The following is a 25465-nucleotide window of genomic DNA, read 5'->3' as shown; positions in this document are numbered from 1 at the left end:
AATTCAACTCTAGGGCCAGGCCCTTTCCATCCTGCGTGAACTCTGCTCACAGGCACGTGCATGAAGAAATGTACAAGTTACTTGCCTCTGTGAGGGCCCAGAGAACCAAACAACCTTCACCTCACACACACATACCGAGGGAAATGCACGGGAGGCGGGCCTGTGCTGGCTTGCACACGTATACGAATCACCTTTTGCACCCCAGCTCCTGCGCAAATGCACACGCATACACGTAAACACCTAAGCCATCCTGAGGAGGGGGGAGGCAAGAATCGCCCCATTGTGTCGCAGAACAGGACCCCTCATTCATTTCGTGGGTGATACCAGGCAACCAGACTAAGGGACTGGTAGCTTCTATGACCATTGTTCCCTCCCAAAAGTGGGCTGATTTCTCCAGCACAGCGCAGGCCCTGGGGTTGTCATCAGGAGGGCTGCCCTCTGCACTCAGGGAAGTCTGGGAAGATAATGCTGCCTCTGGGCTTCATCTGGGAAAGACCGAGTGCGGGGCAGGGGAAAGGCAACCACATGGCTTCCCCCTTCCAGCACCCATGTGGTCCTCTTCCCCCCAGAGAGTCTTGTGTGTGAGGGAGGGAGTCTCGCATACTGGAGAAATCCTAGATCGCTCATCCCCATCTCAATACTAACTGACTTTGTGACCCTGGGCAGTTTATTTCTCAGTGAGACTTAAATATGACAATTTATGTAAAGGGCCCAGCTGAAGAGAGTTGTCATTAAGTGGTCACTGTAAGTATTGCTATATTAATGCTATGGAAAGAGCGATTAGCAGGATTAGGTGAAGTAGCCAAAGTTTCCAGCACAGTATCTGACCCATAGTGGGTGCTCAGTGAGTACAAGTACAGTATGAACTTGGTGGCAGAATTTCGGGGATTTGGGCAGTGAAAGAGACCTGAGAATGACAGAATTCTCTCTCCATCCTCGAGAGGCCTGTGCTCCCAAGTGCAGCAGGAGGAATGAAAGTTAGAGGCGTAAAACTGAAGGACAAACTGGGAAGCAAGCCTGGGGTGGTGAGAGCACCCCCTTGTGGTGGGACATCCAGATCTCTATCCTTCAGGGCCAGGCAAGCCCCTGGGGGACCTCCATTCCAAGTCTGAACTCCCTTTTTTTTTCAACGTCAAAAATTTTTTAAATAACAAAGTAGGACCTGGGGTTCGTTTTTATAGCCTTGGCTGGCTTCTTGGCCTCTTGCACACTTGAACTTCCGGCCCTTGGAGCTTGCATAGGGTTTGGTGTGACTGTGAGGGGAACTTGTCAGAATGCCTGTACATCTCTCAGTCCTTTCAAGGGACAGAAGCAGGACAGTGCCACAGCCCTTAGGGGAGTCCAGGGCCAGCTGGTCAAAGGTGAGGATCTTGTGCCTGGCCTTGAGGATGGGGCTTGGGGGACTGCTGCTCACACAAAAAACACACCCCTTCAGTTTGGGCACCTCCTGGACATGCACATCATCTGTTATAGTCCCCAAACCACAGCAGTTTTGCCCACCCGGCCAGGAAGCTTCATCTTCTGGATCATCCTGGAAAGGGACAGAGTTGGCCTTGGTGCGACTCATGAGCAACCTCTTCGGCACCACTTGGTTGATGGTGGAATTGGTTTGTTTGGCCAGAAACTTGTACAACTTGACCAACAGCCTTAGGTAGTTGTCCTGGCTCTTGGGCTCCTTGTGCCGAACCTTTTGGTCTTTGTTGTGGAAAACGTCAACTCCCATGATGGCGCCCCTTGCCGGCCCAAGTCAGCACTTTCCCCACCTGTTTCTTCTCTTGGCCTCCCCATTTCCATGGATGGCAGCACCAGGTTAGCTGCTCAAGCCAAAAACCTGGACATCAGCCTTGCTTCTCCCTCTCTCCCTCTCCGCAACTACTCTCCCACCAGGAACTGCTGATGTGCCCCAGGATGTACCCCACGCCCAGGCTCTTCTCTCCTTTCTCATGCCCCCCAAGCCAGGTCACATCACCTCTCATCTGAGTCTCTGCCCTCACCTCCCACCTTGCCCCACTCTGGTTCATTCTCCCACAGCATCTGGGGTAACCTTTTAAAAATATAAGCTGGGCCTTTTAACTCCCTGATTTAAACTCGTACCAGCTTCCTTAGCACACAGAATAAAACCCAAACTCCTTACCAGCTGGAGCTGGTCCCTGCCTCTCTCCCTAGTGTCATTTTCTGCCTCTCCCTACCCCTCTCCCCCTCCCTCTCCATGGCCAGCCTCACTGGCCTTTCTTTCCACCCTGCAAGCCTAAGATCACCTCCCCACCCCAGGGACAGGCTGCTTTCTGGACCCAGACAGTTCCCATACCTCCCTCCCTTTCTTTTCTCGGCTGCTTCCTTTCATTCCTCTGTTCTCAGTTTGTCCCCTGACCCCACAAGAAGCCCTTTCTGATGCCTTTACCCACAGAGGGCTTCCTGTTGTTCTCTAGTTCAGCTTCTGTTATCCCATTGACTTAACTGGTGACTTGTTCTTTGTCTGCCTCTCCTCTGGTCTGTAAGCTCTCTGAGGGTAGAGGCCACGGGATTTGTTCTGTCCCCATGGAAAGCGCTGGGCCCAGTTCGGAGCAGCTCCTTAGTGGAGGGTTAATTGGCTGGATTGAGGAGTGCTTTGATGTCGTCCAAGGGGGTGGGCAAGCCGGTCCTGTAGCCTGGGCTCCAACCTGCCCCATTAGGGGTCCCTCTCATCGCTCCCTCTTCCTCTCAGGAGGCCTGTCTGCTGGCAGCCTCCTAATTATATTTTACTTGACTATAAATCTTTCCGTTAAATGTAATTGAAAAACATACCTTTCGAATCATCGCATTAACCTAGCATCCACTCTGAGGCAGTAATTAAAGACTTCCTAGAATCTCCCACTGGTTTGGGGAGAACTGGCTCAGAGATCGTCTTCTGCCAACCCCAAATGTGTAGGCGTCAGTCCTCCTGTCCGCAGAGAAGGTAGAGGCGCAAACCCAGGCTGCCCACAGTTCGGGCTCAGGAGCTTAGCGCGTTCGCTGTCCTCTGTCCCCACCGCAGGACGCAGACAGCTGGGGGCAACGCCCAGCCCCCAGCCCAGCAGCCTTCTGGCCTCGTCTGCAATGTTCCCCTCCCCTGGGCTCCTGGCTCAGAGCCCCTTCAGGTGGCAGGTCAGGAAGGAAGGGGAAAGGGAAGGAGCTAATGCTTTCCTAGCACCTTAAATGAGTCGGATCTGCCCCAATCAGCCTTTGCAGCTCCCTGAAGACAGGCTGAGGAAACCTGTCTTCGAGAAGTCTGCAATATAACAGGGTTAGAATTTGAATCAAAAGGCCAGTGTGTTAGATCCTAACTAATAACATTGCCCCCTTTCAGAGTCCCAGCCTTCGGTGACTGGTGCCCTCAGGCCAACCCCTCTGCTTCTCCAGGAGACTTCAGTTCCTCAACTTTTGTGGTTTCCTAAGCCCAAAACTCTGGAGTCATCTTTGACGATGCTCTTTTACACCCCACACCTGATTCAAAAGCAAGTCTGTCTGTTCTGCCGTCAGAATAAATCCAGCATCTGAGCACTTCTCACCACCCCACTGCTACCGCCCTGGCCCGAGCTGCTGGGACTCTCCTGGAGACCACAGGTCCTGCCCTTGGTCCCCTTCAGTCTATTTTTGTACCACAGCCAGAGTGATTTTTTAAAAAAATAACAGCTTTATTTTATTATAAATCTTTTTAAATATCACAAATAGGATATTTTATTTGTCACTATTAAATGTCTGAATTTTAACAGATTCTTGGACTGGGGCCTCATATCCAGCAGCTTGTTCACCTTTAGCACCTGTCTCCGCCCCAGTAGCTTTTTCAGAACTCTGACCTTCCCTGTGAAGCTCTGTGAGTTTTCCCAGTTCAAGCCTGGGCTTCTTCAGCATTCTGACTTTTCTAACAAAAATGACGTGGAGCAGATAAATAGATTAGCAAGCCTTTTCTATGTGTTTTCCAATGCTATCTGGAGTCAGTTTATTGACCACTTCTTTCTAGTCGTTTGTCTGCACCTCTCGGGTCATGATTTCCACCATCTTCTTCCAGATTTGGGGGACCTGTTGATGCAGAGCATAAGAGATCTTCTAAATCTGATTGTTGTGTTTTTTAATAAAACCAGGACAGCATAGACGAAGCAAACAACCGTACGTAGTCCTGACATCAACATGAGCTTCAGTCAAGGTCTGCCATTTTTGGACCATGGAGCACCTTTTGTCACGGGTAAGATCCATGCCATGGAAATTAGGCAGTCTTTTCCCTGAACATCCTCGGTAATTAGCTTAAATTTTCTAAATGCAACTTATTCTGCAGATCAGCTAGGCTCACTTCAAAAACAAGACCCCTGAGACCATCCGATGTGGTTTTGTTTCCTTGAGTTCTCGTGACTAGTGTTTTCCCAATATTTCTTATATTGGACATAGCTGGTGCTTTCACACCATACCAACTGTTCTTTAAAAATGGATCAACCACTTTCTTCTTGGATCCCTTTCTGCTGCCTTTCATAAGGCGCTTGTTCTTGCCCACTGTGGTCACGGTGCTGCTCAGAGAGCCAAAAGGCAAAATAACAGCTTTATTAAGCTATAATTCTGAACACACAATATAATATACAGATGATGTATTATAGAATAGTACAGTGGAAACTTATCTAATTTTATTAACCAATGTCACCCCAATAAATTTTTAAAAATATATATAATTCACTCATTTAAAGTGTACAATTCAATGTTTGTTGTTATCATTATTTTATATAAATATAAATATAAAAAATATATAATTCATATATATATGAAATAAAAATATATATAAATTCATATATATAAATATATATAATTCATATATATATGAAATATATAAAATATATATATAAATATATATAATAAAAATATATATATTTATAAATATAAATATAAAAAATATATAAATATAAAAATATATAAAAAATATATAATTCACTCATTTAAAGTGTACAATTCAATGTTTGTTGTTATCATTTTTTAACCCTCACACAAGGATATTTTTCCATTGCTTTTTCAGAGACAGTGGAGGGAGGGAGGGAGAGAGAGAGAAAAAAAAACACCTATGTAAAAGAGACACATCGATTGGCTGCCTCCCACATGCACCCCGACCACCCCCAGACCACTGAACTTGGGATCGAGCCTGCAACCGAGGTGCCTGCCCTTAACCGGAATCAAACCTGAGACCCTTCAGTCTGAGGGCTGATGCTCTAACCACTGAGAAACCGGCTAGGGCTCAATGTTTTTTAGTATATTCATGAAGCTGTGTGCCCATTACCACAATCAGTTTTGAACATTTCACCACCCCAAAAATAAACCTATTCCCATTAGCAGTCATTCCCCATTTCCCCCGTGCCCCCTCGTCACAAGCAACCAAAATAAAATATCACGTTATCTAAGAAGCTTCTCTTGGGTACCCCATCCAAAACTGCACCCCCTTCCCTCTCCCTCTTTACTTTTCTCTTTAGTACATGTCATCATCTAACATGCTATGTATGTTACACATTTATTATGTTCATCGTCTACCCCCTAACCCACATTCACACATGCCCCCTATGGGTGGGCTTTATGGTAGCGCTCCCGGCACCTAGGACAGGACCAGGTGCATCCTGGTGCCCAACAGACAAATGTTGCATCAGTAAATGAATGAACAGACTCAATAATAAAAGTATTGAGATCAAGGATCTCAAATGTGGCATCCACTCTCTAGGGGCAGACAATAAACGCCCCATCCTGGGGCCCAGCTCTTGGGTGCCTGGCCGGGCTGTTTTATTTTTAGAGAGAGAGGAAGGGAGAGAGAGAGAAAGAGAGAGAGAGACATTGATGATGGATCAGTTGCCTCCTGCCTGCCCCTTCTTGGGGATGGAGCCTGAAACCTGGGCATGTGCCCTGACTGGGCATTGAACCAGTGACCTTTTGGTGCATGGATGACACTCAACCGACTGAGCCAGGGCCTGAGACTTCTTTTGGTGCCGTTGCACATGCTGTTCTCACTGCCTAGAGCGCTCTTTCTCTCCTTGCCCACCCGGTGAACTACTAATTTGAGCCTCTGTCCTCGGCGAAGCCTTCCCAGACCCCAGAGCAGGGCCCATCCCAGCCTGGCATTCCACCATCCCAGCCTTTACCTCTGCTTAGCGTCAGGTTAAAAGCCACAGGCCCAGGCTGCCTGGGATGGAATTCTAATTCTGCCACTCCCTACCTAGCTGGGTGACCTCAGGCGAGATGCTTCATCTGTCTGTGCCTGTTTCCTGATGCGGAAAGTGGGGTGAAATGAATAGTATCTGCCTCCTAAGGGTGTGAGGAGTAAATGAGTTACTATATGTAAGGAATTTGCTCCCACACTTGGCACAAAGTGCCCAGTAAGGGTACGCTGCCATGATTATTATTCCAGCTTCTCTTCCTTCCAGGTCAGGGCTCAGTTTACATTTGTCTCCCCCACAGGCTGTGAGCTAGGAGGGTAGGGGCTGGTGCAGAATGGACATTTGGCACCTCTGCCTGGATGGCCAGTCATGAAGGTTCTCCTTTATCAAGAGCTTTCTCATTTGTCCCTTAGGATAATCCTATGAGCTGGTACTAATGTTCTTCCCATTTTACAGATGAGAAAACTGAGACCTTGAGGGAAATGCCTTAAGGCCCTAGTAAGCAAGCAAGTAGCAGAGCTGAGGTCTACCCTTGGACGCAGCTGACTCCAATCAACTCCCTGGAGCCTCAATTTCCTCATCTATAAAATGGACCGACAGCTGTTCTTCCCCTCTCTCAGGTTCACTGAGTGAATGTATGTAAATTAAGAGAAAGAAGAGGGTTTAGTCCCCCTTATGAACTAGGTAATGCTTTGTGTAAGAACAAGAACTAATCTGGGGGTGAAACTGAGGAGTAGCTGAGACTCAAATAGCCCCAAAGCCCCAATCAATTCACCCTTCTCCCTAGGGTTTGTCTGGAGCCTGGGGCCAATTCAGCAGCCTCCCCCCCCCCCTTTCCTGGGCCCACTGCCAGCCCCTCCGCCCCTTTCCCCCACCCTTTGCCACTGGAAGACAATGGTGGGCAGGCCCGGCCTTTGTGAGAGGGGTCAGGCCAGTTAATCTTGGGCTGGGTTGAGGAGGAGCCTGTAGAGAGACCAGGGGAAGGGAGAGGGGGCTGCGTGGCGGGGACAAACAGAGGGCTGAGGAGGGTCCGGAGGATGTTGGAGGCCAGGGTCCTGAGGAGTAAAAGCTTGAAACACGCTTTGGGGAGCATTTCCTCTGAATGTAGATTTGAGCTCCTATTAAACTTGCCAAAAATTTGTGTTAGCTAATGGATTCTTAATTCTGTCTAAAATGAGAGAGGGAAAATTATGCCATTCATCTTGTATTGGTTTGAAATTACATCTGACACCTAATCGATCATACTGTGGAACATTAACTCTTTGGAAGAGGCCCAACTTTTCCTCTCTCCCTTGCTTTCCAGAGCTCTCGAGCCACCCCCACCTCCTGATTCCTTCTTTTGTATTTCATTAACTAAGCAAAGCTCTGGCTGTCTCTGGGGGTGAGGGGTGGGAGTTAGGGAAAGGGTTCATTTGAATTGAAGGAGATAACCGTGACCCCCAATCTTTTGCTGAAGACAGGAGCCCCTGCTTCCAACCTTCAAGTGACCTCCTCTCTCTTCCTGCTTTTTCCTACACACTCTGAGACCTGGAAATGCAGAATTTAAGGCGTTGGGGTGTGAGGTGACCTCAGAGCCACCTTGGGGGCAGGGGGAGAGGCGAGGAGCCAGGCAAAGCCGAGCTAGCACCTGGGGCTGGGGCAGGGGCCTTGGCAGGGGGTTCACCTGCGACTTGCCTGGCAGATGGGTGAGGAGGAGGAGGGCAGATGACAATAGATTTGCCTCTGGGGAGCCTGATGAGCTCTGACTGAAAACCCCAACCCCAGACCTGCTTTTCCAGGAGGACTTTCTGGCAGCAGAGAGAACCCACTGGAGGCAGACAGACCTGGGCTGGGATCCTGGCTTCACTCCTGACAAGCTGTGTGACCTTGGGCAAGTTACATAACACCTCTGAGTCTCAGTTTCCTTCTGTGTCAGAGCAGGATAGATAATAACACTGACACAAGGCTGGGGTGAGAACTGGATGAGATAATCCAGGTAAAACTGGGACAGAGCCTGGCACACAGTAGGTGCCCAATAAAGGTGGCATTCACTCCCTTCCCCACTTCTGCTGCTTCTCCCTCCCCTTGCTCCCCCCTTCACCTTCTTCTCTCCCACCTCCAATCCCCTGGCTGGTCTCCCAGAGCAGACATAGGCTCAGAAGCCACAAGGTTAAATCAGACCATGAGGGCCAGTTAATGTCTCCTCCTAAAAGGACACCTGAAGGAGGCCTGGGCCTCCAGGGTCTCTGCAGCACCACCTCCCCCACCCTCTTCTTCCTGGAGCTCCTGTATCTCCTCCAAAAGTTGTGGGGGTTGTCTGCTATATGGAGAGCTCTCTCAGCAAACCCCACTCTGCCTGGAAAGGGGGATCTCCTGGAAAGGGGTGATCTAGGAAGTGAGGTCAGGAGGAGGGGCACTCTAGCTGGGAGAGAGCCACTTGCTTTCACTCACGCAGCCGGTATTTTACAGGGGGAAAGTGGATTAGGCTGGAAATGGGGGCTCGGCCCCTCAACAGCAAGGGAGAGCAAAGGGAACCAGGTGGGTGTGAGAGGGGAGGAGGCAGGGACTCCCACCTCTATTCCCCAGGAGGCACAATGGCCTCTATCTTAGGTTGGTTTTGGGTCCTATGGGAAAGGAAGAAGGTCCCAGGGCCCTCCAGTTTCATGTGAGGGGTCATCATGGAAGGAATGTGGCATGCAGCTGGCCTCTGGCACAGGACAGCATGGGGAGGGCTGAGGTGCCTCTTTCATGGAAATCTGGGCAGTCTCTGGACCCTGTAAGTGTAGACTTCACTCTCCATAAGCACCCACAAGTGCCCGATGAATGAATGTACAGGTGAAGGACTGAGGCTGGTTTAAGTGACCAGTCAAGGTCACATAAGGAGTCATTAGGTCCTATCAGGCATCTGGTCCAAGTGCAGGAAATAACCTAAAATGCCCCCACTGTATCTTGACCCTGTGGAGGAGCCCCAGTGTGCTAAGGATAACCGGGAAAGTTCACCCCGTATCCTCATTGTACAGAGGAAGAATCCAGAACTCAGGAAGGAGGTATACTGTCCAGCGACAGGATGAGGCAGGGCAGCCAAGGACACTGGCCTCTGGCTCTCAGTCCAGTGCTCTTCTCTACCTGCCTCATAAATCTGAAGGCTATTACCCAGTCCCAGCAGAGCGCATGCTGTTTCTGGGGAGGGGGCTGGAGTTTGGGGAGGGAGGGAGAAGAGCTGCTGAGAGAGGCTTTCCCTGAAGAGAGCAGAGCAGAGGGGGCTGGGGAGGTTTCTTTACTCCCTCTCCCGTCCCAACACACATACAAACACACAGTGGCAGGAATTTTATTTCCAAATGTCCCTTCTCTGTGGAGTTCACTGTTTCCCAGGAGACGCCTGGTGGAGATGCCCCTTCCTGCCAGCCTCCCTGGCAGCCACTAGGCGGCTGTGGCTCCCTCTTCTGCCTAGAGACGCCAACGCGAGGGTCCCATGTGGTTTGTATTAGTAGGAAGGGGAGTTCAGGCATATAGATGCTGACGATGGAGCAGGCCAGCCAGGAGTGGGTGGGCAGCCAGCCCAGTGGGTAGACTAAGGAAGCCACTCACAGGGCCACATTAATCAAGGGCATGACATGTCTAGATATGAGTGGTCACCTGCCTTTGGTCACCAGAGAAAAAAAAAATCCTCTCTGACACCCCCTCAAAAAAACCCTGGAAATGGTTTTTTATTGTTTTTACCTTTAACATAAAAGTAATGCATAATTGTAATAAAAATAGATAATTCCAACAAAATGGAATGAACAAAAGCTCCAGACTCAAATTTTATAATCTGTCTTTTTTCCCAGGAAAGCAATTAGCCTCTGGCTGAAAAGTCCAGGGCAAGAGTTTGCTATGTTCAGGAAAAAGGGGGAAAGTATCACAATATTGTGGAATGTTCTAGAATCCGGAAGGTCCTCCTGCAGCAAATACCCTTGTACTGAAGAGGCTGACACGTGTGTCTGTCTGTTTTCCCCCAGAGGATCGGTGGCTTCAGAGTGCAGTTCTTCCCACTCCCTCTGTTGTTCCTGCTGGGTGCACCATGCTGCCCCAGTGTGGTCACCCAGGAAATATGGGTTGGAAGAATAAATTAATGAACTCACAGGTGAGGAAACAGACCTAGAGACAGACACTTAGTTGCCTCAGTGGCCCAGATCATATTCACAAGCACGATTGCCACAGGTCTGGAAAAACTGGCCTCAAATTCTCCATCAGCTCCCTCTTTCCCAGGACTGGCAGGAGCTAAACGTTGGAGTTAGCCGAAAGGGCCAAGCCTATACGAGAAATTTCCCAGATCTGGCCATTGAACAGGGAAGGGCTGAGGCACTAGAGAGAGACTGTTAGAACTTGTAGAAAGAAAGGTCCCACAAAGTGCCAGAGAGATAGGAATGGTGGAGAGCCTGATGTGAACTGAGAAATTAAATCCATGCCATCCCAATGAGGCTGAGAGCAGTTTTGCCCCCCTGCCCTGACCAGGAAGCAGCTCTGGCTGGAAGGTTCCATGTCATCTTCTAGTTAAAGAGATTTAAGCATACCGAGAAGACTTACCTCCTTCAAGGAGAGAGGAGGGTACCCAACACAGCAACAGAGATAGAAGCCTGCTTCTCACCTCGCTTTCTCCTTCTTGCCAGGTAACTTAGGTGGGGCCCTGCCATCATTATCCCATTTAGCCATTGACAACTGTCAGAGAGGTCTTAACCCCATTTCACAGATGAATAAATCAAGGCTAAGAATAGTAGTGACCTGCCCAGGTCAGAAACCAAGTAGCAGAACTAGGATCTCAGGCCTGGTTCCCAGATGCTCTTTCCACTGAGGCCTCACCTCAGTACTCGGTTTCCTGGGGGGCCGGGACTTGGTGGCCAGACCACCCCCTGCTAGGTTTGGGGACAGGTTCTCTAACTATAGGGGCCTCTGGCCTTCCTTTAAGTTCAACTCCTGCTGTGTCCTGTTTTGCTTTGACAGACCCTGTCCCTGCTTCCCCAGAGAACTGCACCTAAGGCCACCTAGGAGCCATGTGACAAGACAGGTGCCCCCGGGCCTTGGCCCACGTGATCCGTGTTCTTCAAAGATGTCACCTTTCCCCCTGGGCCTAGGCTTATTCTGCCGAACGTCTCGGTCTATCACTGTGCTTCCTCCGCACCCCAAGCCCTCCATTTCCTCCTGGGGAAGGCCCAAAGCCTTTGCAGAGGGCAGGCCCCGAGACACAAACCCGCGCGCGGCGCCTGTAGCCCGGGGCTGGCGCGTTGGTCCCGAACACCGAGCCCAGGCAGGTCCGCTCCTCTCGGCGCCCTCCCTCCCCATCGGGTTTGGGGGGTGCAGGGGTGGGGGCAAAGGCCGGCCTGGCCCTGCCTCCTTGCCCTGCCCGGCAGCCAGCAGCAGAACACCAAGGGGGCAGCCCGAGGAGCGGCTGGGGGCGAGGGCCTAGAAAGGGGCCCGCAGATGCCGCCCCGGCCCCCCTTCCTTGGCCGGGGCCCCCACGGTGTCGGGGAGCAGGAGGAATCAATCAGGATAATGAAGCCGCAGCCTGCCACGCACCGCGGGGGCACTGAGAAGTCGGGGCCGGTGCCAAGTCCGCCAGACGGTTCGGAAGAGCGGAGCCCGGCGCGGCCCGGCGGCGGTGGCGGCCGCAGCGGCGGAAGCGCGGAGCCGGTGCGCGGAGGCCGGACGCAGCTCCGCGCAGGCCCCTGGCAACCGCGCCTTGGCAACCGGGACGCCCGAGAGGAATCTTAAAGCGGCAGAGCATCGTTTCCTCGCCGCGGCCGGCTCCCGGACCCCAGGGGAAAGGGTCCTGCCCGGAAGGGTTGGTGGGAGGCAGGCTCTGCGCCTCTCGGGACTTGCGGGTCCGACTGATACCCTCACTTGCTTGTCAAATGTAGATCGAGCCTACGTGCCCAAGCACCGGCTAGACAATGGGGAGGAGAACGGGCGGTGATTAAAACATGAACAAGGTCCTGCCAAGAGGAGTTCACAGTCTAGCGCGCAAGGCAGACCAGACTGGCTGAGGTGAGCAAAGCCCTGTGCTACCCAGGATAAAGGGGCTTCGGCTGGAAGGCTGAGGGGCTGTTAGAAAATATTCCTGCGGCACCTCCCTTGCTCCAGGCCGTGAGTTAGACGCTTCTTTCCTGGACTGTGTTATTATCCCAACAGCCCCGTGAGATGGGCATTATCATCGTTATCGACCCCATTTTAAAGATGAAGAATTAGAGGCCCAGAGAGGTGAGGGTACTTAGCCAAAATCTCGTTTTATGTTTTGGACAGTCTTGGACAATCTGACTCTGGCCAGCTTTCATTATAGCATGATGTCTGGAAGGTTAGACCTGAGTGAGGACTTCCCAATACAAATTGTGTAAGAAGTGAGGAGAAAAGGTAGCTAAAGGCAGAGATGGCTAATTTTTCCTTCTGCTGCCCACTACCCTGAACCTGTCTGCCCTGTTCTGCAGGCCTGTATATATATATATGGGCAGAGCAGTAGAAGAGTTGACCTCCAGAGATCCCTCTGGTCCTGTGATTCGATATCTTCTGCCTGAAGTCCAGGCACTGTGCCACCCTTCTGGGCAGCAGTAGTTGGCATGGGGCTGTACACTGGGGGAGATTCCAGGCTTCTTAAACCAGGGGTCAGAGGTGGTGGGGGAAGATTATATGGGGTGGTAAGAGGGCTTTGGCAAAAGAAAACCTGAGTCAATATCATTAGGAAGGCTGGGCCTCATCTTTCCTTCTCTTGTCCACCTCTGTTTCTGTTTCTGCAAATTCATTCAGGTAAGAAATGTGTGCCAGGGCCTGGGGTAGGCTTGGAGGCTATTGGTGAGGCAAAAAGCATGCTGGCTTTGGAGCCAAGCCCATCTGGTTTCAAATCCTGGCTCTGTCCCTTAGCAGCTATGTTAGCTTGAGCAGGTGACTCAATCTCTCTGAGCCTCATTCCGTTTCCTCTTCTGTAGAGTAGAGGCATTATTACCTACCTGTCAGGGTTATTAGGAGACTTAAAGGGAGTGAGAAAAACATATGTATGGTGTCTGGCACATGGTAGATGCTTATCAAGTGGTAGATGCTTAACAAATTTAAAGATGTCTTTGCTTATTTTGATAGTCTATTAATGGCTCCCAAAGATATGTCCACGTCCTAATCCCCAGAACCTGTGAATGTTACCTTGTCTGGGAAAAGGGTCTTTGCAGATTTGTTACGCTAAGAATCTTGAGATGGGGAGATTACCCTGCCTGGATCATCTGGCTGGGCTGCCACCACAACTATCCTTGTAAGAGAGAGGCAGAGGGACGTTATATACACACAGAACAGTAGAAGGAGATGTTAAGACAGAGGCAGAAATTGGGGTGATGCGGCTACAAGCAAAGGAATGCCAGCAGCCCCTAGAAGCTGAAAGAACAGATTCTCCCTTAGAGCCTCCAGAGAGAACATGCAGTGTCCTGCTGACATCTTAATTTCGGTGCAGTGAAACTGAGGTTGAACTACTGGCCTTCAGAAATGTGAGAGAATAAATTTGTTGTTTTAAGCCACCAACGTTGTGGTAATTTATGACAGCAGTCTTGGAAAACTAATACACTTACATTGGAGATTCTGTCTTTTTATTATTATTATTGATTGGGGAGAGAAAAGGGGAGGGGAGAGAGATAAGAGATAAATTGATTGATTTGTTGTTCCACTTATTTATGCATCGTTTGTTGGTTCTTGTATGTGCCCTGACCAGGGATTGAACCTACAACCTTGGTGTATTGAGACAACGCTGTAACCAACTGAGCTACCGGCCAGGGCAGAGAGTTCATCCTGAACAAAACCTAGTACCTGCCCTTGAGGAGTTCACAGTCTAGTGAGAAATAAGAGAAGGAAACAATGCATAGGGATGTCCAGAAGGTAGAAGGGTAAGAAGGTAGGTAAGGCTGTTGGAGTTACAGAAGGAGTTATCCAGGTAAGGGACTAAAGCAGGAAGGGCATTCCAAGCAGAGAAAACAGTGTGGGTAAAGGCACCGAGTAGGAGAGAACATTGCTTTCAGGAAACTTCTCACACATTTGGGATGGCAGGTGCATGGGGATGTGGCGGGATCATAACAGAACTGCTGAGATGGGCAGCAGGGGCAAGAGAGCCACATAGCTTCCACCCTAGGATGGAATTAATCCCTCTGCCCTGTGCTGGCCCTGATCAGAGAACCCTAGACTGTCAGTACTGGACAGAACTTGGAGTCCATCCAGTACAGCCCTGCCATCCCACACATAGGGAAACTGAGGCCTATAGAAAGTGAGTCCATCCAGGAAATAAGCTAGAACCAGATGGCTGCACCATAGCCTCTCTGTTGAGCCTGAGTGTCCCATGTCTGAGGGTCTCAGAGATACTGCCTGGTAGTCCCTCTGTAGCCTACTTCCAAAATGCACAGACCTTCTAGTCTCTAAACAAAGAGGGGGTGATTTGCATATTATTTACATGTTGCTAATTAGATGGGAGGCAGATTCACTCAGCCCCTTCCTTCACTTCATGTCCCTACCCCCATCCCCCATCCCCCATCCCATCTCACTCCCATTGGATTCTTCTTCATCAATCTCTTGACCTCAGCAACTTCTCCCATCATTCCCGCCCAGGGCATCACCCCTCAAGGCCCCCCTACCTAGTCCCAGGGCAACCCCTACTGTATTAAGCATTTGGTCCTGCTTGGAAAAAGTACCTGGGTGGAGGACCTTGGAGCAGGTCACAGTGGAAAGGAAGATGATGGGCTTTCCAGCTTGAGGTTTACTCTGGGAATGGGGAACAGTGAGCTCTGACTCCCTGCAGCCCAGGGGCCATCTGAATGGGGCTATGGAGTGGGGGAGGAAGGTGCTCCTTGGGGATCTGGTGGGCAGGTGCCAGCTGCATGCCCCAGGCCTGCCCCAAGCCTCTTGGCTGGCAGCCACACCAGCCTGTGAAGGAGCTGGCTCCTTCTTTGAGGGAGAGGAAATTCTGGGGAAGGTCAGGGAGTATTCTTTGGCCTGGCAGCTTAACATTGGTTAGGTTGAGGTTACCATGCAAGTTACTGTGGATCCTCCAATGGGGATAAGCGCATCCAGATTCCTGGGACTGTCATCAACCCAGCACAGAAAACTGTGAGGCACTGTGCTAAACTAAGCACATTGTCTCCTTGAGGGTAGGCACTCAATATATGTTTTCTGATAATAAGGGATCACCTGTTTCCTGGGGACAGGTAAAGAGGAAAGGGGGTCACAGACAGGCACAGATTCTGCCTCTCTCACCTCCCGTTAGCCCCCTATTCCCTCTGAAACCAAGGATACCTCTCCCAGATTAGAGGTCTAAGCCTGTCATCTGGTGGTCACCAGAGAAGGCACCATACTGTAGCCATGACAATGCACAAAATGAGCTCAGATGCCCCAGAGTTGCTGTAGGATTCCATCACCACCATAGCTGACTCAAGGTAGGTGTGAGGAGCTGGGGGATGTTCATGCATTAGCATTTATGGAAAAACCTGGAGCACAGTTCAGGCTAGCAACGTGCAGAAACCAGCTTGCTCTGGTTAGGACAGGGGCCTGGATATGGGAAGAAAGACTGCCCTGCATAGGTGAATAACTCCTCTCCATGCATAGGTGATGTGTGAGCTGCATGTACATGTGCTACAGGGCACCTCAGCAAGCATCCTGACCTTAATGCACAGCTCTGTGCACATATCCCAACACTGCATGTTGCACATGAGTGTCTTCATGGAATTCCACCTTCCCTCTTTTCTGCTCTGGGCCTTCTCTTCTTGTTTTCGGGTAAAATGGGAAATGGGGTAGGCACATCAGTTTCACCATCCCCAGCCCTACTCCCTTGAGTAGAGAGTCCCTATCTCCATTTTCCCATGATAGCAAGCAGTGGGGGGAATCCCAGCCCATTATTGGCTTAGATGACTCAATCTTACACCAATTCCTCTGCCCTGGTAGCTCCTTCTTCCCCTACCATGTCCCATGACACTCCTTCATCTTGTGTCCAAGGGGAGAGGTGGGAGGAAGTGGGGTGATTCTATGGGAGTGGGAGTAGGAAGGGTGGATCAGATACTGTTCGATTTTGCCCGGGTCCCTCAGGAGCACTGCTGCTCATTTAAAATTCTGATTTAAAGCTGAGCGGCTCTTTAAATTTCCACATTAGCATGCCGCCCTGATGCCAGGCCAAGATGTTGGGATGGATTTGGCAGGAACGCCTCTAACAGCGGCAAGCAGCAGCATTTGCCAGCAATAAAACAACGCATGAATAAAAGAAGGCCGGCTTGGCAGCAGCAGCAGCACAGGTAGCTGGGTGAGCCCAGGAGGGGCCCACACACTCAGGGGCTCAGAGGCATGAAGGCCTGTGCAGGAGCATGTAGGAGTGTAGGCCTCTGTGGCTGTCTTAGCCCTCACCCTCAATCTGTCCCTGCAGTGGAATCTGGGGTGAGGGCCTAGGCAGGATTGGGGTTTCTCCCCTGTGCCTGTCTCATCCCCCTCCCCATAGGGTTATCATCTTGGAAGAGACAGACGTTGCCTTTGATGAGGACACAAGGACTTAGCCCACATCCTGAGCTGACCTCCTTCATTAGGGGCCCAACGAACAGGTAGGGTCAGAGAGGGCAACACTGTCTAGAGTGGATTCCAGATCTATGACCCCAGATACCTGGGTGCTGAGGGGCACAATCAGGATAAGGGGCCTGGATGAGAGGCAGCTGTGAGAACTAGATATTGGTGCTGAGCTGGGCGGGAGAGATGCTCTGGGCTTGGCAGATGGCTAGAATGGGGAGTGGCCAGGGAGAGCAAGGAGCTGGCCTAACTTTAACTTCCTGTATACTCAGGAATATTGTTTGAGGTCAGATGAAGGCCTGGCCTGAAGGCTGGCCACTTCCCAGAGGTTGTTTTGTCTACTCCTGCTTCCCATGGTCTAGAGAGTACAGCCCCAAAGGACTTGAGGCTGCTGGATCCCGTGTTCCTCTGCTCCAATCACCTGGCTGAGGCTCATCACCAGCCCTGTCAAAAAACAAGCAGCCTGTCCCGCTCTTATCATCTATCCCTCCCACTTGGTCAAACCATCCCCATCCCTGAAGTCCAGGGGAGAGGACAGAAGCAAACAGAGGGGTGGCAGCAGATGGTCTCTGCAATCTCAGCTAAGGCAGAAAAAGAGGGACACCTTTCTCAGATGGAACTCCTCCCTTCCAGCTCACGAGTGATTTCAGGCCCCAATATGGGGAGAAGTTGTTGGGACTTTGAATTCTCTCAATCTCTGGAAAAGCTGGAGAACGGGCAGGCAGGGCCAAGTTTTAGGAGGGCAGAGGCCCCATATCCTGGAACTTGGACTAGTCCTATCCTGATGGCTTTTTCCAAGGAGAATGAGATGACCTCCCAGGCACCCTGTTCTCTGGCCCACACGTTGGAGGTGAGCTAGCTCTGTGGGGAGGGAGTGGCTAAGAAGCTGAGTTTAGGCCAGAGAGATATCATTTTGTCATTTATTTATTCATTCAACAAATATTTACCAAACAGCTGCTTTATGCCAGGCACTGTGCTGGGCACTGGGCGCACAGTGGTGAATACAGACAGACGTGGTCACTGTCCTCATGGAACTTTCCATCTGGTGGGGAAATAGGATCATTATTCAAATGGCTGCACAAGTAAGTGTGAAGTAACTGTGCTAAATGCTCTGAAAGGATATATAGTACCATGAAAGTATATAATCAGGGGAATTGGCTGAGTCTAAGGAGTTGAGGATGGGCTTGCAAAGGAGACAGAGAAAGAGCAGCCAGAGTGGTAGGAGAATTGGCAGTGACATCATAGGATCAGAGGAGGAGGCGGTCAGCTGTGTCGAGAGATGCTGAGAGCTCATGAGGCACCTATTCGTCCTGACTCCTCACCTGCTAGTTGTGACTACAGGTATGGAAAGGCTCTGGCATCATGCCTGGCTCACAGTTGGTGCTCTGTAATGTTAGCTCCCTTTCTCCCCCTCTCCAAGCTAAGCCTCCCTCCAGGGACCCCAGATTTCTAGAACAAAGGAGCTGCTTAGGCTCAGCCTCCTCTGTCAACTCAGGCCCCAAATCCCAGCCATCAAGTCCTCAGTGAGGGACACTAGGCCTCTCCCTGCCTCTCTACATTAGTCCCTTCATGTGGAGCCCTACCATTCCCTAACCTAATTTCTCCTTCGCATTGGTCTTCCCCGAAGAGAGGCTGAGGTCTAGGTCTCGGAGAAAGATGCCATTCTGGCTCTGCTTCTGGGGCTGAGTCTGAGAAAGGAAGAGAGTTGGAATCCTCAGCAGCTCCCAAAGCTGCCCGGGGTGAATCTGAGTGTCTTAGGTAGGGAGAGGGGGAGTAGTGGGGAGATGGGGAGGGGGGTTGCCCACCCAAGGCGGCGTAGAGCCCAGAGCCTTTTCCATCGCAGACACCCCATCTGTCTCCCACAGAAGGCTCGGGTTGGAGGAGGTGCTGAGAAGGGGGGTATGAAGGGTGAAATTGTACAGTCTGTGAGCTAGCATGGATGCAGTGAAGGTGCTGACCCAGGAGGATGGAAGGTTCAGGGTGGGGTGTCGGCAGGGCTTTTGTCTTGGCCACTGAGGATTGGAGGTCAGGGTTTGGGTCTGGAGGTGGGGGAGATGATGGGGACACTGTGTGCTACTTTTCCTAGACAGCTTTGTGTTTGATTTTGATTTATAGCTTCCACCCCCAACCAGAGGGCAAAGAATCATTCTCCTCTGGCCAAAAACCTAACGGCGTTCCTAAGCCCAGGGCTAGACTAGATTCACGATGCCTCCCTCTTCCCAGCAGCCAGACCTTTTCCAGACCTTAAAATAATATTTTAGTTAAACTTGACAGTTTTCAGAGTGTTTCCTTTTACCTATTACTTTTAATTGATCCCACTAATGTCCAAGGAGGTAACTATTATTATTATTATTATTATTATTATTATTATTATTCAGATGGAGCAACAAGGAATAGATTAAGTGGATAAGTAGGATCACAGGGAGTAAGAAGGGGGGCTCAGACCCAGGTTTCCTGACTGACTGAAAAACTTTGGGAGATACTCAGGCCTTGCTGGACATACATCGACACAGAACCCCCTCCTGGATACCAACATACAGACCCTAGGAGGCTGGACGTCCCCAGAGGGATGGGGCTCCTACAGGCAGAAACATGAGAGCGCCCTACACTGAACGTTGTGAGGAAGGAGGGGCAGCACAGGGCGTGGGGGGTGGAGATGCCAGCTCGGGAAGCAGCTGTTGGGGTCTACCCCAGGTCCTGGAACAAGCTGTTGGGGATCACTGTGGACATTCTCTTCCCACATTCCCAGGTTCTAAATGCTTTTTTCTCCCCCCTCTCTCTACCTACACTTTAAAAAATAGGATTCCACAGCTTCCTACCTACTCCAGTCTCTTCTCCCACTCTGCCCTGTCCAGTTGTTGTTCCTCAGGTGTAACTTTTTTCAGGGTGCAGCTTACTCTCTCTAAAAGTACTCTAAAACAGGTGCCAAGGGAACCCAAGACAGGGCTTCGGTTATTAAATATAAATAGACAGGGGAGGGGAACTGAATAGAGAGACAGATATTATATCTCTCGGTCCCTGCAAGTTATTAGGATGAAGGCACTAGTGGTTGCTAAGCAACAGGTCTCCATAGAGGACAAGGCACTGAGAGGAAAAGCCTCCTCTGACTGAATTTTGGGGTGAGAGAGTAGGGAAGGCGGAAGTCAAGGGCTGTGACCTGGCCGGCAGGGCTGCGGGAATGGCTGGCTCGCCCTCCAAGACCAGCCCCGTTCCCTAGGCCTTAGCAAACCCCGCCGTACAGCCTTCAGGATTGGTGGAGGAGGAAGGCCCGGGCAGCCCCCCCTCCCGCCAGGAGGAGGGAACCTGGTTTCCACAGCAACCCAGAAACAATCCTGGCCTGGTTTTGCTTATGGCTCTGTAGCCCTCTCGTGGAGCACTACCATGGACCCCTTTCTCTAACCCCCAACTTCTAATTTGGGGAGGAGGGCCCATAGAAAGGTTAGAGGAAGGGGTGCCACAAAGCCGGTCCTACTTCGCCCTGATGTGACCTGTGAAGCCTGAAGGGGCAGTGACTTTTCAGGGGAAAGGGCTTCCAGGTGTCCTGACCTCTGATCTCCTCAGGGGCTGCACGAAGCAGGGCCGAATGGCGGCATCGGATACAAATTCTGGGTTCAGGATCGCTTTCTAAAGGGCTCATGCAGCACAGGCTGGGGTTGGAGGTCAGGAGAGAACGAGGGGGGTGGGGTCTTTTGTGCCCCTTGGCCACCCAGACCCCCGTCCTCCTTGACCTGAAGTCCACTGTTGTCAGGACCCGAGAATGGAGATACCGAGCATTAACGTATGTCAAGTATAAGTGAGTGGCACCGAGGGGCATAATCTGTTTTTCTAATATGACCACAAGCAGAGTGTTAGAAGAATTAGGCCGACAGCTGCTGGTCCCCCCACCCCCCGCCCTTCCTACACCCCCCTCGCCCTCCCTCCCTCTCCCTTCCTCCTCGGCGTTTGCACACGCCAATGGCAGCGGAGCCCCGCGCGCGATTTCTCTTAATCTTCCGCCGCCATCCTGCGCTCTTTCCGCAGGCGGTGCTGCGAAGCCGGCAGAGCCCGCGTCACACCTTGCTGCTCCCCGAGATTGCTCCGCAGAGAGCTCAAGGAGATGGCAATTCGGTGCTGATGCCGGCTGGCAGCAGTTGGAAGAAGGGAAGGAGGAGAGAGAGGGAGGAGGAGAGGGGGGAAAAAGTTGGCACAGATACCAAGTTTTTCCCTAGAGACACTGGGGGGGGGGTGGAGAAGAAAATGACACAGAGGAAAGGAAACAAGGAAAAAGGCAGAGAGCGCGAGGGAGGGAGGGAGAGGGCGAGGGAGAGAATGAATGAATTAAAGTTCTCTTAGACATCCACATATGGACACCCCAGCCCCTCACTCATGACCCTCTAAAGATCACACCGCCCAGTCGGGGTTCCTGCACACACACACGCGCACACACACGCACACACGCTCCTAGCCAACCTGGAAATCAGAGCAGCCCAGGCATGTTGTGTGTATTTGTGCAAGTGTATGTGTGTGTGTATACGCCTGTATGTTGTCTCTGTTTTGGATCGCAGTAGAATGCAGTATGTAAATGAGATGGTTATTACCGCAATGTTCATCAAGCTGAGCCGAGAAGACATTAATAGCCTGATGAATATGCATGTGAATTTGTTAATTAAGTTAATTATTCTGCTGAAAATGCATTCGTCTTCCAAGGACATTTTCCCAATGATTTTTACATGCTCTAGCCATTAGTCATGCTATATTTTATCAGGGAAATGAGTTTGCTTAAGTTGTAGAGAGAGAAAGAGAGAGAGAGGGAAGAGAAATAGAGGGGGAAAGGGAGAGGGAAAAAAATGAGAGGAGAGAGGAAAATGCTGAAGTTGAGAGTGGGAAGGCATCTGAGGCCAGCCGGAAGTTTGGGGCCCAGCTGGGCTTTTGAAGCCTGCCCTCAATTTTTATGGGTACCCTACTCTACAATTTTTTGCTCTTATTTTGATGACAAACTTTTTTTTTCCAGTGCCAAATTTCCAACACATTAATTAATTGTTGTAGCCAATTAACTGTAGTTGTGCAAATGAGTTTAGCACTAATTACCATGCAGTGCCTGTAATCACATAAAAAACTTGCTGAGAGAGAGAGAAAGAGAGAGAGAGAGGAGAAAGGAGGAATGGGAAGGGAGTGGTGGCAGCAGGGAAGGGGACCTGGAACAGAGAGGCATCCAAGGAAAGGGAGTAAGCAGGGGTCCTGAGATTTTCGGTTGCAAACCATCTCGGTTCCAAGGGAAGATAGCTGTCTCTTAGCCACAGTCAGGACACTTAGGAAATCTCAGCGGGGATAAGAGCTGGTAAAGAGAGGTCTCCCTTGTGTCTAAGAACTTCCAACCAAAAGACAGAGATGCAGAATAGATATCTCTGGTAGTTTCAACAATGCAATGCAGTCCCTATAAATCCTGATGGTCTCTGTGTTTCCTCTCATGGCTGGAATTACTTGGTAAGGATGGTGGTGCCACTGGGACAACATGTGCCATTTTTGACTGGCCAAGGGAGATGGAGTGATATGGCTCTGGAGTCATAAGTAGATAGGGAAAATTGTCACTGGAATAGGCCAAGGGAGGGAGCAATGGTAATATCAACTATAAAAGAGCAGGTTTCAGCAAGAGGGGGGAGGAGGCAGCCTTTGGCCAGACACAGCTCCCAAGAGAGGAGCCAAACCTTCTCTCCTGCAAGTTGGCACCTCTACCACCATCATGTCTGGGCCAACTCTAGGTTTCCACCTGTCAGCTTCAACCAGTGCCCAGAGGCTGAGGGACAGACCAACTGATTTCTGCAACTCCTTCTGACTTAGTTGGAGGGGAAGAGCAATATTTAAGTCAGGACTAAACATTGGACTGGCATTTTAGCTTCCCCCTGTACCATGTTCCAGACACAGAGCCTGCCCAAGGTGTCGTACATGTGTAAGTGAACTGTAGTTCCCTTCACCGCAACCAAATAAAAAGGTGCTACACCTCTTACCCCTCCAGAATAGAGAGCTCACTCTTTTTCATGGGCCTCAATTTCCTTAGACCTGTCAGAGATACAGTCAACTTCATGTTTCCAAGGAGGATCTTGCCCACTCCTTCTCTGATAGACAACCCAAAGGTCGGATCCTCCCTTTCCCATTCCAGGCCGCAGGTCTGTGGGCAGATTGCCTATGGGCTCCACCCACTTTAGCCTTGTTCTTCCCTGGCAAAGTGGAAGCAATCTCAAGGACACGGGCCTTATTGTCCCCGCTCCTTGACACTGCTGCTCTTCTAACCTATGAACCAAAGTTAGCTGTGATGACCTGAATCGACCCAGGCTGCTCCAATGTTCTTCCCACCTCCAACATCTCTCTTCCACCACACCCTTTTCTCAGCAACCTCAGAAAGGCCTGAGAAAAGCCTGGTGTAGTGCAAGAGCCCTATTATCTTGGGTTCCAGGCTCTTCTTTGCCATTTAATAGAATGTGATAGTGGGAAAATCACTTACTATGAGCCTCAATTTTCCTCAACTATGAAATGGAAATAACAGTGCCCTACCTGAAAGGTTAAGAAGCTTAATAATTGTGAATATAAACCACTCAGCACACCAAGTAAAATGAGCTACTTCATTAATTCCTAGTGAGTACAAAGTGAAAGTACAGAGCATTCTTTTTCTTTTTCTTTTTTTAAATCCTCACCTGAGGACATGCTTAGGGAGAGGAAGGGAGAAAGAAAGACCCATGAGAGAGAGAAACATCGATTGGTTGCCTTTTCTACATGCCCCAACCAGGGATGGAATCCACAACCCAGGTATGTGCCCTGACCAGGAATTGAACCGGTAACCTTTCGGTGCACAGCCAACGCTCCCACCAAGCTACTCCGGCAGGGCTAAAGTATTCTTTAACAGGTGAATGGTTAAACTGTGGTACTTCCACACCATGGAATAAAGAAAAGGACCAAACTATTGATACATACAAAAACTTGGACGGGATTATGCTGAGTAGAAAATGCTGATCCTAAAAAGTTGCATAGTGTATGACTCCTATTTTTGAAATGACAACATTTTAGAAGCAGAGGATAGATTAGTGGTTGCCAGGGATTGCGGAGGGGGTAGGTGGGCATGATTATAAAAGGGTAGCGTGAGGAATCCTTGTGGTACTGAAACTATTCAGTATCTTGACTGTAGTGGTAGATATATACAAATTTACACAGGTAATAAAATTGCATAGAATACACATACATACACACACATGAACAAGTAAAACGGGAAATCTGAAAAAGATTGGTGGATTGTATCAATGTCAATATTCCGGTTGTGACATACTGTAAGTACTGCAAAATGTCACTACTGGATGAAAGTAGGAAAAATGTACAAAGGATGTCTGTAATATTTCTTATAACTGCATGTGAATCTATAATTACCTCAATGGAAAAAAAAAGCTATGATAGATTATTAATGTCTCTGCTGGGTATAGAAAGGAGAAGGGGCTGCCCTTGTGTTTCCATTGCAGAATTCCAAAGAGAAAGATTAAAAAATATTATTCTCATTAGGGCACACCAATAAAATGATCATAAGCATGCGGCGGGGGGCGGTATTTGTATCTGTTGATCCAATAATTCCACTTCTTGGAATTTACTATAAAAAATCCATGAAGTTTTATGTGTTAGGATGTTTGTTGTGGTATTATTTAGAACAGTAAAAGTACCTGAAAGACTAAAAATAGGAGATGAGCCTTATAAATCATGACACATCTAGGTAATGAAATATTCTATAGACTTGAAACATACTTTAAAAATATACACCCAGCACAATGTAGGCATTCAATAAATGGCAGTGGACTTTACTGAGGTGTTATGGGTGTCAAAAGAGCTAATGTAGGTAAATGTACTTAACAAGTGTAAAGTGCCTGGCAAATATTAGGTGTTGCTATCCTAATGTCTGTTTCTCCCAGCTCCACCCTAGACAAAGATGTACTTCCGGCAGAACACTGCCTAAGGTGCTCCTGGCTGGAGAGGAATGGGAATGGGGGAACTGTCTCATTGGGGAGTCTGAGTCAAGGGATTGGGGCTATTTTCTTTTCCGGAGACTGTCACCCCTGGCTCCACACCATGAAGAAAACTATGGACATTCTCCCCAGCATATATATATACACATATTTGGACTATAATTTCAGGGGACTCATGGAGTCTTTGAAGCAATGTCAGCCCTGCTGACACGATAAACGTAATAGACTCTGTTGCATCAACCCCTGTTGAATGAGCACCTACTGAGTATCAAGCACTGTCCTAGGTGCTTTACACTCATTATTTCACTACATTCTCTCCACAATCTTAAGAGGTTGTTCATTTGCATTTCAGACAAGGAAAGTAGGGCTCAAAGAGGTTAAGTGACTTACTAAGATAGCGCAGCTGATAAATGGCAGCGCTAGCACTGGGACCCAAGGCTGGCCGCTTAACACACTACATCTAGGAGGACTGAGGAGGGGTGCAGTGTGTGAAGCCTGCACTGAGGCCCACATCTGAAGGAGCACCAGAAAAGTAACCCTGTTCTTCTGATGCCTCTTGGGTAGGCACAGACTTAAATCCATCCAGGCAGAAGCAAAATCTCTGAAGAGAAGTAGTCCCATTCTGAAGTCTTACATTCACGAGTTTTTCCATGTCTGACCTCTATCCTTTCTGCTAAAATATGACCCTTTTCCCTCTCATTAGCAGTGGAGATGGTGAATATATGACATAGTGTCCCTCCATGAAAGGTCCTAAGTCAGGAGGGGAGAGAGGAGCTTCTTCCCCAGTTCTGTTCAGGCCATGACTAGGAAACTTCAGTCCCTTTGGTCTCCTGGATCTGC

General features: G+C 49.8%; 1 protein-coding gene and 2 pseudogenes across 4 annotated transcripts in view; all 3 read right to left on the bottom strand.

The window, feature by feature from the left end:
- Positions 1–1132: 1132 nt before the first annotated feature.
- On the bottom strand, positions 1133–1723 carry LOC308568794 (large ribosomal subunit protein eL18 pseudogene; annotated as a pseudogene). The gene has a single exon. The product of its transcript is annotated as a large ribosomal subunit protein eL18 pseudogene (transcript).
- Positions 1724–3696: 1973 nt separating this feature from the next.
- On the bottom strand, positions 3697–4399 carry LOC308568793 (small ribosomal subunit protein eS1 pseudogene; annotated as a pseudogene). The gene has a single exon. The product of its transcript is annotated as a small ribosomal subunit protein eS1 pseudogene (transcript).
- CDK12 (cyclin dependent kinase 12) overlaps positions 3902–25465 on the bottom strand; it is an 85657-nt gene continuing 64093 nt past the window's right edge. Inside the window, exon 17 of one of the 2 annotated variants that reach the window (XR_014000502.1) lies at positions 3902–4038. The gene's annotated coding sequence lies outside the window, so the exon portion shown is untranslated. Of the gene's footprint in view, positions 4039–17619; positions 17692–25465 lie in introns of those variants that run through there. The other variant, XR_014000503.1, reaches the window with a different exon arrangement.

Source organism: Miniopterus schreibersii (assembly GCF_964146895.1).
Source record: "Miniopterus schreibersii genome assembly, chromosome: 16".
NCBI lineage: Eukaryota > Metazoa > Chordata > Mammalia > Chiroptera > Miniopteridae > Miniopterus > Miniopterus schreibersii.
This window is presented reverse-complemented; position numbering and strand designations above follow the sequence as displayed.